Source organism: Sitophilus oryzae, unplaced genomic scaffold, assembly GCF_002938485.1.
Source record: "Sitophilus oryzae breed Bouriz unplaced genomic scaffold, Soryzae_2.0 scaffold_947_pilon_pilon, whole genome shotgun sequence".
Taxonomy (NCBI): Eukaryota; Metazoa; Arthropoda; class Insecta; order Coleoptera; family Curculionidae; genus Sitophilus; species Sitophilus oryzae.
The window spans coordinates 292,414-306,291 of record NW_022147580.1 but is presented as its reverse complement, the minus strand read 5'-3'; the positions used below and the strand labels follow the sequence as shown (position 1 = coordinate 306,291).

The window sequence follows — 13,878 nt, the reverse complement described above, 5'->3', positions numbered from 1 at the left end:
CAGCGTTCATCGGCGTTCTCGCTTTTACCGGAACGAAAATTTATTTACTTCTGCTTTTGCACGCGCCGACGGCGCGGCGCACAGAGGGTATTAAGAATTAAAAGTTGGCTAAAATTATGTTTTATGATTTTTTAGCTTTTTTGCTAGTAATATTAATTATTAATTAGAGGAGAGGTTGCTAATATGGAACCCCATTTTGTTTTTCCTACACAATATTTTTTCCTCTACTCTGAAACCCTTTCCACCGATCAAATAGGGCCATTCTGTGCAAAACCAAGCAATTGGATGAGGATGCTAGAACTAGAAAGTAATTTGTATATTATAGACGATATTTGAGCGAGGATGGGTGTTATAGGGTAAAGACTATTTCTTTTAAGAATCTATTTAAATCAATGTTTTTTTTTTTGGCAGTGGCAAATATTGGCAAGATTTTTTGTACATATTCCAAAGCTGGAGACTTTAAGCATTGAACGGATACTAATTTCCATGCGGAATATTGCCGAATAGTCTTACACCTTATAAAAATGCCTCTGATTTTTTAAATATAAAACATTATAAAGAAATAGAATAGAAGGAAACGTTTCAAAATAAAAAATATGGATAAAACAGGACTTGGCCAGCTGGCTCTGTATCCATGATGACAGTTATTATAAACAATTTGCAAAAAAAGCACTACAACAACAATTCCACTATTTTATAATCTTAGAAATATTCAGAATACACTCAAGATAATTCATACTTATAATTGAAATATATTCTTTATTTGATAGTCAACTTACTTTATTTATAGATTTGTATTCAGTTAAGATAAAAAATGAAAATAAAAATATTTCACTTTTGGCCAGGTTTATAGACCAAATACCCCTATATGCGGCGCCGGCGCGGCGGGAGCAGCGTTTGGATATGGTTAGGTTAGGTTAGGTTAGTTAATCAGGTAAATTTCCTCTTAATTAACTACTTCCGAACCCTGCTCGCATCTCCGAAAAAGCCATATAACAATACACGGCATATACGCAAAGTTACGCATCATCATCATACGTATTACTACGAGTAATCATTATCCGAACGAACGAACGAATGGAAGTGCGGTATATTTAGACGGGGACCGAACGCATGCGGCCGTTCGTTCGTTCGTTCGCTCGACCATCCGTTTCGAGTCGGTACATCAAAGGCGTTCGCCAACAAATGCCTCCGGTCTTCTCGTGCGGTTCTATCGTACGGTCCCCGTCCATACCACTAGCGAACATTCGTTCGTTCGTTCGGATAATGAATACGCACCTTTATATGGCTTTTTCGGAGATGCGAGATGTGAGCGATATGTGGTCAAGAATAGGTCCCAAGAGACGGCGCTGGTTGCCGGAAAGCAGAACTATGTATGTAGCCTGCCTCCACTATGTTCGTACCCTAAGTCACAAAGCGCATGTCTTCAAGGCGCGTTTACTACTTCGACAAAATTGAAAAGCTTTTCAACTTCCAACGAGCGCCGATGACTGTAGGAAGGTGTTATGTATATCTTTAAAATAGTTCTGGTATAACAGGAAATCGATCTAATGATTTCAAGTCCATACTTTGATACTCAAATTTCCTTTTATTGCAACTTTGAAGCGTCACTGGAGAGTCGGAACCAAGTCGAAACAGTCTAATTCAAAGAATTTACCAGTAGTATCTATCTATTATAATATTGTTTTCATTGGACTCTATTTTCCCGGCTGCCTCTATTACAAATTTATGCGTACATATGAGTTGATATTGCCAAATTTACCTTCTCTGTAAAAATATTTGTAAGATATCCTGTAAGATACCCATACAAGGTATTTTTTCACCAAGTAAACTATCAATTGAATTTGCTAAATGTTTCGAGATTCGGCAGTAGTCTCTGAGCATCTGATTTTCATTAACCGTTTCTTTCAATAGCTTTAAACAGTCTTTTACTTGAATAATTTATGTTAGAGCATCATACAGAGAATTATAGCGTATTAATGTGTAGCCTCAGGGTTCTTGAATATTTTCTGCGCTTTTGGGTCGACTTTTTCAGATTCTCCACAGATTTTCCACAGAACATTGTATGTTGCCAAAATATTTGTATGACGAGGCCTGAATGTAACATCTTTCTGAATGATATTAATTATATTGGTTGTCGCAATAAAATTCAACGTGTGTGAAGTATAGATTCTGATATTAAATTCCATTCTTTCCAGATTTTCTGAGATATTTTTAAATTCAATCAAAATTTTTTTGGATTGGAATATAAGCAGAATGGGTATATAGCTTATGCATTAGATTCATTTATTTCAATAAATATGCTTAGAAAAAAAATTGAAAATAAATAAATTATAAAGGAAATAACACAAGAATTTACTAAAATAAAAAATTAAAAGCAGCGAAAAAAAATGGGTAAATATTTAAGTAATTTATCTATAAAATACAATACAGAAGGTTTCACATTAATACATTTACAGTAATTGAATTCCGATGTAAAAGTCTCCAGTCACTCCACTACAAGTATTGTCGCGGCCTCGATGTAGGTGCACCGTAATCGATAATAGTTTTTAGGTCGCTCTTTCTAGATTTCAATCTATTTAGGGGAGGTTGATATCCATGCAACAAATGAGGCATTTCATCTTATGGCTCTCTGTTTGCGGCAGACTCCCCTCTTATATCTGGTGGGGCTATTCCTGCCGAACTGTATGGTTTGTAGGTAGGCGTGGCCTTTAGGTATCCTGATGTTATTCGTGTCTCTAAGGTTACATGTCTCTAAGGCAACATACACATGGTTGGCATGAGCAGATCCAAACAGGGCAGGCATATTCTGCAGAAGAATAGCATAATGCAAGTGCCGATGTACATACCAGAAATTTCTTTAATTTTTTTGTCCACGTTATGATCGTTCTGCATCATCTGCAGCGTTTCAATCTCCTTGCAGAGTTCTATAGCCGACTGTTCTTTCGCTTCTCTGATTTTCCGATTAATTTTTATATGAATCTCATTTAATATTTAGTTTACTATTTTTTGTATGTTCACCTTTGGTTCATAAGATTCAATATTTCTCTTGTCATCCAGGGCTTATGGCTTATGATGTCTCTCTGCAAGTTTCTTGAGTTTTGACAATAAAATTAAATCCTTAACAATTATTGTCCGTATAGATTCTATATCATTTTGAAGTGCATTATTATTTGGTATTCGTAATTGGTTTAAACTATCATTATTGTTTTTGAAATGTTTTCATTGATTTAATTATTCTTAAGCAGTGTAATATTCATGTTCTTTCCGTTAGGCTTTCTTACTTTCTTAAGTCTTGTAGAAATTTGACCTAACAAGGTTGTGATCAGAAAGAACATCTGCCCCTGGGTATGTCTATGCAGATTTAACACTATTTCTAAAATGCCTTTTTATCATTATACCGGGTACGTCTCAAAAGTGGCTCACCCCTATTATATTTTTCAGATAAAATAACGAGATTTGATATGTTAGTATATGACATAAATTGGGATTGATTGACGAATTCAATAATTATTTTTGGTCACTTCCTGTTTCACCAGAAATAACTACAAATTTTGATTTTTAAATGGCACCCTCGGTATATTTCTATTTTTACTACTGTTATTTTTATTCGATAGAAAATGACACTGTGAATAAAATGACATTTCGTATCTCAACTTGTCAACTTTTCGCATTTCGTATGCCAACTTTTGACATTTCGTATATGGTTTATATGAAATTTTAACATGCTGTTCATAATGACAAATTGACTCGAAATACCAAGTGTGTGGTACCAAATTATTCATAAAAAATTTTTTTTCCAAATATATCCCAATGAGCCACCTTCGTTCCATTGGAAAAAATTGAGATATGATTAAAAATAAGGTTTGGGCATCGTTTAACCGGCCAGGACAAGACACGAAAAACATTAGATGATCAAAACTATTTTTCCAAAGCTCCTTGATTAAAAATTAGCGTTTTAGCACAACCATGACGCTCTAGATTGAAATTTAAAACAGGATTTTTTTTAAAGCAAAAATGTCAAAAGTTGAGATATGTCTTTCTACTGAAAATATTCAGTGCGTAATTTTCTATCGACTAAAGTAAAAAAATTCGTCAAGTGCGAGCCGGACTCGCGCACGAAGGGTTCCATACCATTCATTATCTATACAACATTAGACACTATATTATTATAAACTATTTTTCCGATTTAGCTGAAATTTTGAATGTGCGTATAAGTAATTAAAAAATGAAAAACATTACTAAAATTGTATTAATCAATAATAAATATGTAAAGTAAAAATAAATATGTAAAAAATAAACGATTAAAAAAAGTCATATCGACTAAGATTCGAACCTGCCTTACTACGGCTCCAACGTCATAGCAGCGTAAAGTCTTAACGCTTTAACCACGCGGCCGCAGTGCTTGAAAGATTCTGTGCAAAATTCTCCTTATTGGTAATTTAATTAAAAAAAAATCATTAGGTCAGTTCTTAGATTTTGTTTTAATCACTTAAAACATATCTGGGTCGTTAATGAGGACTTGGTAAAATAAGTAAGTTGTGAGTGTGATAAATCCCGGCAGGTTGCTTCGAATTCCAGGTTCTTCATTGACTGCTTAGATAAACTATCTTTAGTTCAATTCTTTTTCCGAAAACAATCCGCAGGAAATCGTTCTGTCAGTTCTCTTAATAATTAAGCGATATATCTCTAGTGAAGATTAGGAACGTGGGAAAGTTGTGAGTGTGATACATCCCGGCAGGTTTCTTACACACCGATCCCTTCACTATAGATACACTTGCTGAACTCTTATAGTTTTCCGCATTTCCTTTCAGTTGTAATTTATTTTTTTTTAATTTTATTTATTTTATTTCTTTTCGTTGTCATATTTAGACCTTAGCCCCGCCGTACTTTTTTTAATTTTAAATAAATAATTTTTGGAGTATTTTCTTATTTTCCCCGACATACCTTCAATTTAAATAAATAATTATTAGAACAATTTCTTGTTAACTCCGAAACACTTTTAATTTAATTAAATAATTATTACAACATTTTCTTATTGGTACACCCGTATTTATTTTAATATTTTGATTAAAACCTTTAATAGAATATTTTAAATTCTTTTCACTAACACTCTCAAGTAAATTTTGTTTTCTTTTCTCTTTCTGAATTTATTGATAAGTTCTAACATTAATTATTTTTTTTATTTAAGAATAAATTATTTTTTTATTAACTTGGGAGTGCCGTCCTTTCCCTAACAGTCCGTAGTTATTAATATTCTTTTCTGTGTAGATTTGCTCCAACCCGGTGACGAGACTCTACGCATCGGAGCCAATTTGAGCGCTAGGTGTCGCAACTAGCCACCTACACATCGCCGTGCCTTCCGCCTTTTTGAAAGAAGAAAGACACTTTTTTGCATTTAAAATAAAGTTTTGACTTGTAAATAGTTTTGGAAAACACGACCTGCCCTTTATTTTACAACTGTTGATTAGAGTTTAATTTATTTTCCCCACCTCTGAGCTAAAAGAACTGTAACACTGCCATACATCTCCACTGTTTAAAAGCTACCCGAACAAAGCTACCGACTAGTGGGCCTCTAACCACTTATTAACTAGAGGTGGCGCCCGAGACCTTCTAAGCAACAATACAAGAAACTTAAGCGTCAGTAACACAGCTCAGGAAGAAGCAAATGTTACAAATGTGGGTGTCCGAGAACAGGGACGTTGCAAATTTGGCATCCGAGAGCTACGTTACAAATTTGGCGCCCGAGCAGGGACAGGTTACGTGATTATTAGCAGTGGAGAAAACAGTTCTTTGAGAGCCAGAGATGGAGAAAAGCGAAGGGGAACGAAAGGCAAAGGTATGGACAAACCGGCTACATCCCAGACAAAGGAGACAGTAGATATAATACCGCCAGCCGAAACTGACAAAAGGACAGGGTGGATATACCTGCTGAGTAAGTCCGAGTTAGCCGCTCAAATGCAGAGATTTGGCTTGGATAGTCATGGCACAGTAGACGAGATGCGAAGGAGAACGGTGAAGTTTATCCGGGAAGGGAAAACTAGCCCACAACCGTCCGCAGATCCTTCGTATTTCCAACAAGGGAGAGAAGCCTCTTCGTCCCCATGTCTGACCATGATTCCGACTCAAACGACGACCACCGTTACTACCACACTGTCAACAAGCATTATGACGTCTTCAGCGATAGGATATCAGGCAGGAAACAGGAATGCATTTGAACAATGCCAAAGTCCTCCGCCTGTCACTTCGAGACAAACATCCTGTGATCCGCCACTTAGAGTTTACAAGTGGAATGTCACTTTTGATGGACGGCGTGATCCCGTGACATTTCTAGAAAGAATAGAAGAGATCTGCACGGCACAGGGAATAGCCATGGACAGATTAGTGCCACATTTACCGGAACTATTGCGAGGAAACGCCGCTCTGTGGTTTCGGAATATCAGGACTCACTGTTTTACTTGGGAAAATTTTTCTACGCATTTTCGGTCATTCTATTTTCCAGTCTGTTATGAAGAAGACTTGGAAGCGGAAATTGCCAGAAGGCGACAACGACCAAACGAATCAGTAACTGAGTACATTACTGACCTACAAACATTGATCCGAAGACATGGCAATATTAGACCCACTCAAGAACTACAGTGGTTGTACAGAAATTTATTACCGGAATACAGACAGTGCATACGACAAGGCGATTTTTGGGACGTACTTTCATTTTCAAAAATAGCTAAAGAATACGAGCTACTTCAAAAAGAATTACGAGGATCATTGACTAGTACAGGGAGTCGATACCATGAAGTACCGAGATATAGACAAGAACCGACATATCAACAAGAACAGAGATATCATCAAGAACCGATACAATATCAAGAACAAAAATATCAACAACTGAGAAAAGTAACCTTTAACACAACCGAAGAATTTAACCGAAGCCGACCAGAACCGATAAATCATTGTAGCCAAAGCCGACCAGAACCGATGAACAAAAATCTAGAAATGGCAGATGCCAACAGAAATCGCCAAGATTCATCTGATAAATATCAAAGCAAATCGACCGCCCAGAACCGAGGAATTCAAAACTGCCAAGCATCAACTTATCAGCAACAAAATAACACCGGCAAAACGACATCTCCTACCCCGCCGATCATACGAAATAATGACCTTCGAGACTCATTACCAGGTCAAGGAACGAGTCGAAACCGCCAACCCGTATCAAACAAATCTAACCAAGCAACAATTCAGAGGGCTAGATCGGAGACCCAGTGCTGGCGGTGTGGCAAATTCGGTCACACGCGCAGCCAATGCACCGGGCCGGCTAAATTATTCTGTTCACAATGCGGACGGTCAGGAGTGATGTCACGTGAATGCAATTGTACGAATTCGGAAAACTCCAACCGCGCTGGGCCAAACCGAGGCGCACCCAGTGCGTGACTGAAGCCTCACACCTAGACACGACCAAGAAAAATCACGGACCGACGATAGCTGTTACATTTCAAAACACGGATTTTACTGCCTTAATTGATACCGGAGCAACGAATTCTTATTTTGGAAAGAAAGTACTTTCAGTTTGTGATCAATCCAAAGGGATCCTTGTTCAACCGACCGTCAGGAGTGCTAAGTTAGCAAACGGTACTCTAGAAACTATACAGAGAGCATACCGTATCAGTCTGAAAATTGGACAGTCAAGAGTAGTAGATATTTTCAATTACCTACCACAGTTAGCCTATGACATGATAGTAGGAATGGCTACTTTGAGTCGTCATCCATTCAGACTAGATCTCCAGAGAAATGAAGTGTATCTAATCGAAGAGCTTTTGGATAAGCCATCTCCAACTGAGCTGGTTAACAATCTGGACACAGTTGACCGTGAGGAGGCCTTGACACTGACCGCAGAACAAGAAAACCGTCTTCAGAGATTTTTGAAAGAAGAATTATCACAGTTTGAATTAACACAGGGTACTAGACCGTTAATTCAACACGAAATCAAACTGATTGATTGTGAACCGATTAAACAGAGATACCGCCCGCAGAATCCGAAAATGCAAGAAGTTATCAACACCGAGCTAGAGAGAACGCTAACCGAAGACATAATAGAACTGTCTGATAGTCCTTGGAGTTCACCGATAGTTATGGTAAGGAAGAAGGATGGAAAGTATCGATTCTGTGTAGACTTCCAAAAGGTCAATGCTGTGACCAAGAAGGATGCTTATCCTCTTCCCTACATAAATGCTATTCTAGACAAACTTCGCAGAGCACGTTACATTTCTAGTATAGATCTTAGACAAGGATATTGGCAAGTACCTTTAACTCCGGAGAGCAGAGCTATCACAGCTTTCACCGTTCCATCCAAAGGATTGTTTCAGTTCAAAGTTATGCCTTTTGGACTTCATTCTGCTGCAGCTACTCTTCAAAGAATTATGGACCGCATTATAGGACCAGAACTAGAACCATTTTGTTTTGCATACCTAGACGATATTATAGTTTTAGGAGATACCTTCGAGCAACACTTGGATAATTTACAAGAAGTGTTCCGCCGCCTGAGACGAGCCAATCTCAAAGTTAATCCAGAAAAATGTCAATTTGGAAGAAGATCATTATGATATCTGGGACATTTAGTAACCGCCAATGGGATACAGACCGATCCGGACAAGATATCAGCTATACAAGATCTACCCGCCCCGATTAACGTCCGGAGTTTACGACGATTTTTGGGAATATTTTCTTGGTATAGGCGTTTTGTGCCAGGATTTTCTCAGATAGCGTTACCACTGAACCGACTTCTAAAGAAAGGCATCCGCTGGCAATGGAATGAAGAGCAACAGAAAGCTTTCAGTTGTCTTAAAGAATATCTCATTAAAGCTCCTGTTCTGACTTGCCCAAACTTTGAGAAACCGTTTACCTTACAAACCGACGCAAGTGATGCTGGGCTAGGTGCCGCCCTCATTCAACAGCACCCCGACGGAGATCATATTATTGCGTACGCTAGCAGGACACTCTCGCCTCCAGAGAAGAAATATTCAGTTACAGAGAAAGAATGCTTTGCAATTGTCTGGGGAATCGAGAAAATGCGTCCCTATTTGGAAGGTAGTCGATTCACCGTAGTCACCGATCATCAATCTCTACGATGGTTACATTCTTTGAAGAATCCAAGTGCAAGACTAGCACGGTGGAGTGTGTTTCTTCAACAATACGACTTTCAGATAAGATACCGTAAAGGAGTTTTGAATAAAGTGGCAGATGCTTTATCCAGAGATCCGATTCCGACAGGGTCCACAGAATTTTCAGCTGAAGAACTGTTCGCCGTGGACGAAGACCAGCAATGTCCGTGGTATTCACGTAAAATGGCAGAAGTCACTTCAAGACCTGATATGTATCCAGATTATCGCATTCAAAACAACCGGTTATATCAACATTTCTTTGACTACAGCGATATGAAGGAGAACCTGTCAACTGATCCGTGGAAACTCTGTGTTCCAAAATCAGCTCGTTTGAACGTACTTAGCCAAAATCACGATGAACCGACTGCTGGACACCTAGGAATTGCAAAGACTATAACTCGGATTGCTACTCAATATTACTGGCAAGAAATGTTCAGAGATATCACGCAGTATGTACGAAAGTGTGTCTCATGTCAACACTTTAAAACTTCTCAACGACAAACACCAGGAAAAATGCAACCGCCGAAAATCAACGCTCCTTGGAAAAGTATTAGTATCGATCTGGTAGGACCGCTTCCAAGATCAGCAAAAGGATGTAATTTTATTGTAGTTATTCAAGACCGCTTTACAAAATGGATTCACTGCCGCGCTATTAGAAAAGCCACCGCCCGTAGTATAAATCAGATTGTTTATGAAGACATATTGATGAAACTTGGATGTCCCGAGATACTTATTTCTGATAATGGCACTCAATTTACCGGTCATCTTTTCAAAGATCTTCTGAAGGACTATAACATTCGACATCACCTAACTACCCCGTACACTCCGCAGTCTAATCCTATAGAACGAGCGAACAAAATCATAAAGACTATGGTAGCTCAGTTTTGTGAAAAGGATCATAAGAAGTGGGATGTTTATCTGCAAGACCTGACGTTTGCATTTAACACCTCGAAAAGTGAATCAACTGGTTTCACTCCGGCATTTTTGAATTTTGGTCGCGAACTAGACCTACCTAAATCCTTCAGAAAAATCGAACAACCGCCACCAGACACGGAACAGCCGCCGCCAGACACCGAAACAATCGAACCGACTATGGAAGACATAGCCGCTACCACACAGAGATTACAACAACTTAAAGAAACATACGACTTAGTTCATTTAAACTTGTCTAGAGCGTTTAACATGCAAAGTCATCACTATAATTTACGCCGACGCGAATGGAAATGCAAAATAGGTGACCACGTTATGAAGAAAGAACATCATCTGTCTTCTGCAATAAAAGGATTTTCCGCTAAATTGGCTCCGAAGTATTCTGGACCTTATCGCGTGATTAGAGTTCTCTCACCGGTAACGTATGACATCCAATCTCTTTCTGGTAAAAATATGAACCGAGCCCATGTGAAAGATCTGAAACTTGCATATTAATTTTTATTTTTATATATTTTTCAGCTTATAGGTACCGGTATTTGAGAGTATGATATGCATTTTTTTTATTAAAGTTTACCGGTTAAATTAGAAAAAAATAGACAAATAAATTTTTCTTTCTTTTTAAGAAAGAAAGGGGGGTGTGTAACGAAGTTACGATTTTTTCTTAGTAATATTCAATTTTATTTTTCCCTTTTTTCCACCGATTACGAATTTTTTTTATTTAATTTATCTTTCTACTCTTCCATACATTAGAAAAAATTGATTCTTTTTCGAGAAGATAGTACTTTTTAAATAAAATTTTATTTGTTGGATTAACGTACGAACCGAACTCATTAATTAGCTTAAAAAGCGCTAATTAATAATTGAACGCATTCCACGCGCTCGATGCAGCCCGCTTGGTGCCGCTGTGGTACCGCTGGTACTAGATCGGGTATCGAGACGTGCACACCGCTCGGCGCACGCCGCCACCACGACGGTTTTCAACTGGAGGGAAGGACTGGGAAAAATAAGAAGCGACGCGCCAGCCATAGGAAGGCAGTTCCTGACCCAGCCACCAACCGAGGAGTTCCTACACCACCACCACCGACAGCACCAGCAGCAACAGTCGCCGCAGTCCGCCAAGCAGAAGCCAGCCCCGAGACACAGCCGCCGCCTAGCAGTTGGAAAGCCTGCCGTCCTCCGTCGTTTCTAATCCGCCGTCGCTCCGAAACCGCCCGCAAGGTAACCTTCAGGATTAGTATGGTATAGTATTGAGTACCGAGAATTCGTTGTTTATTTGGTTTTTAATTTTTAATTTTTTTTTCAGAAAGGAATCCTGTACCGTGGCAAAGTCTAAATAGTTTAGAATAAATTCCAAAAGTAAAAAAAAAATATTTTAAATACCAATAGCAAATCCGCAAAATCGAATACGCTTGAGTTATCAATAGGGACTTGGAAAAGCAAGTAAACTGTGAGTGTAATAAATCCAGGCAGTTTGCTTCAAACTCTAAATTCCTTATTGGTAATTTAATTAAAAAAAAATCATTAGGTCAGTTCTTAGATTTTGTTTTAATCACTTAAAACATATCTGGGTCGTTAATGAGGACTTGGTAAAATAAGTAAGTTGTGAGTGTGATAAATCCCGGCAGGTTGCTTCGAATTCCAGGTTCTTCATTCACTGCTTAGATAAACTATCTTTAGTTTAATTCTTTTTCCGAAAACAATCCGCAGTAAATCGTTCTGTCAGTTCTCTTAATAATTAAGCGGTATATCTCTAGTGAAGATTAGGAACGTGGGAAAGTTGTGAGTGTGATACATCCCGGCAGGTTTCTTACACACCGATCCCTTCACTATAGATACACTTGCTGAACTCTTATAGTTTTCCGCATTTCCTTTCAGTCGTAATTTAATTTTTATTTTATTTATTTTATTTCTTTTCGTTGTCATATTTAGACCTTAGCCCCGCCGTACTTTTTTTAATTTTAAATAAATAATTTTTGGAGTATTTTCTTATTCTCCCCGACATACCTTCAATTTAAATAAATAATTATTAGAACAATTTCTTGTTAACTCCGAAACACTTTTAATTTAATTAAATAATTATTACAACATTTGCTTATTGGCACACCTGTATTTATTTTAATATTTTGATTAAAACCTTTAATAGAATATTTTAAATTCTTTTCACTAACACTCTCAAGTAAATTTTGTTTTCTTTTCTCTTTCTGAATTTATTGACAAGTTCTAACATTAATTATTTTTTTTTATTTAAGAATAAATTATTTTTTTATTAAGTTGGGAGTGCCGTCCTTCCCCTAACAGTCCGTAGTTTTTATTAATATTCTTTTCTGTGTAGATTTGCTCCAACCCGGTGACGAGACTCTACGCATCGGAGCCAATTTGAGCGCTAGGTGTCGCAACTAGCCACCTACACATCGCCGTGCCTTCCGCCTTTTTGAAAGAAGAAAGACGTTTTTTTTTGCATTTAAAATAAAGCTTTGACTTGTAAATAGTTTTGGAAAACACGACCTGCCCTTTATTTTACAACTGTTGATTAGAGTTTAATTTATTTTCCCCACCTCTGAGCTAAAAGAACTGTAACACTGCCATACTTCTCCACTGTTTAAAAGCTACCCGAACCGGCACTAGTGGGCCTCTAACCACTTATTAACTAGAGGTGGCGCCCGAGATCTTCTAAGCAACAATACAAGAAACTTAAGCGTCAGTAACACAGCTCAGGAAGAAGCAAACGTTACAAATTTGGGTGTCCGAGAACAGGGACCTTGCAAATTTGGCATCCGAGAGCTACGTTACAGCATGAAATTGCGAGAGTTAGCGCTTGCCCTAAACGTGTACAACGTTGTCGTTCATTTCCAGTAATTTCTAGTGATTTATGCTAATGACATTTTTTACTTGGTATGCTTGGAATTGCGTAATGCAGTAATTATAATTACTATCTTGTTTATTATCCATACTCAACGCTTTTCCCATATCTAGGATTTGCTAAATTCTTTTAGAAGTCACAAGACCCTTGTATATAAATTCTTGACAAAAAATTGAGGTATTGAGGTACAAATACAATTGAGGTATAAATTCACGAATAGGCAGAATTAACGAAACATTATTGATATAGACTTTTAAATTTAGGACAGAAGTTTTTCCAATCTGTTTATTATTGCCAACAAGCAAATTCATAAATAATCAGAAATTTTACTAGCCTGACAGGAAAATGCATAAAGTGAACGCTATTGAAACTGGGTACATAGGCAATAAAATTGGTGAATCAAAATGCAGAAAATACGATAAAAATTACAGAAATGGGAACCACCAAATGCAGTAGAGTTAATTTTTCGCAATCAGCCCATTTAAGTACGCCCTTTCCCTTCGCATCATCATCCTCATATGTCTAATAGAATATTATATAATGGCTGTTAAAATCCTATACGATAAAATGGGTATTCTGATTTTTGAATTTTTTGGGGGAGTAAAATTAAATTTTTCATTAGGAGGCTTGTAGATAGATGTTACTTTGCAACTGCTCAGCTCTATGGTTAAACTTTCAATGTTTCTCTTCTGTTAGAGATACAGAGAGCACCGCTAGACCGGGCCTTATAAAGACGACACTACCTGCTAAATTTGGTCTTTTTTGACTAATATCTCTGTGCGTTTCTTGCATGCACAAAACGTCACAATTTATATCTCCACACATAGTTTGAAGAAGTATTTCTTTACTGGCTGACAAGCTTTCAATGTTTATTATTATACTCATTATCGTCAATTTTGGTCTTGAAAAGGACCTGTTGTTTTTCCTATCGGA

At 37.6% G+C, this 13,878-nt stretch overlaps 1 protein-coding gene across 2 annotated transcripts in view; it reads right to left on the bottom strand.

The window, feature by feature from the left end:
• Positions 1-13,878, bottom strand: part of LOC115891057 — a 329,806-nt gene that overhangs the window by 185,772 nt on the left and 130,156 nt on the right. The window lies entirely within an intron of this gene.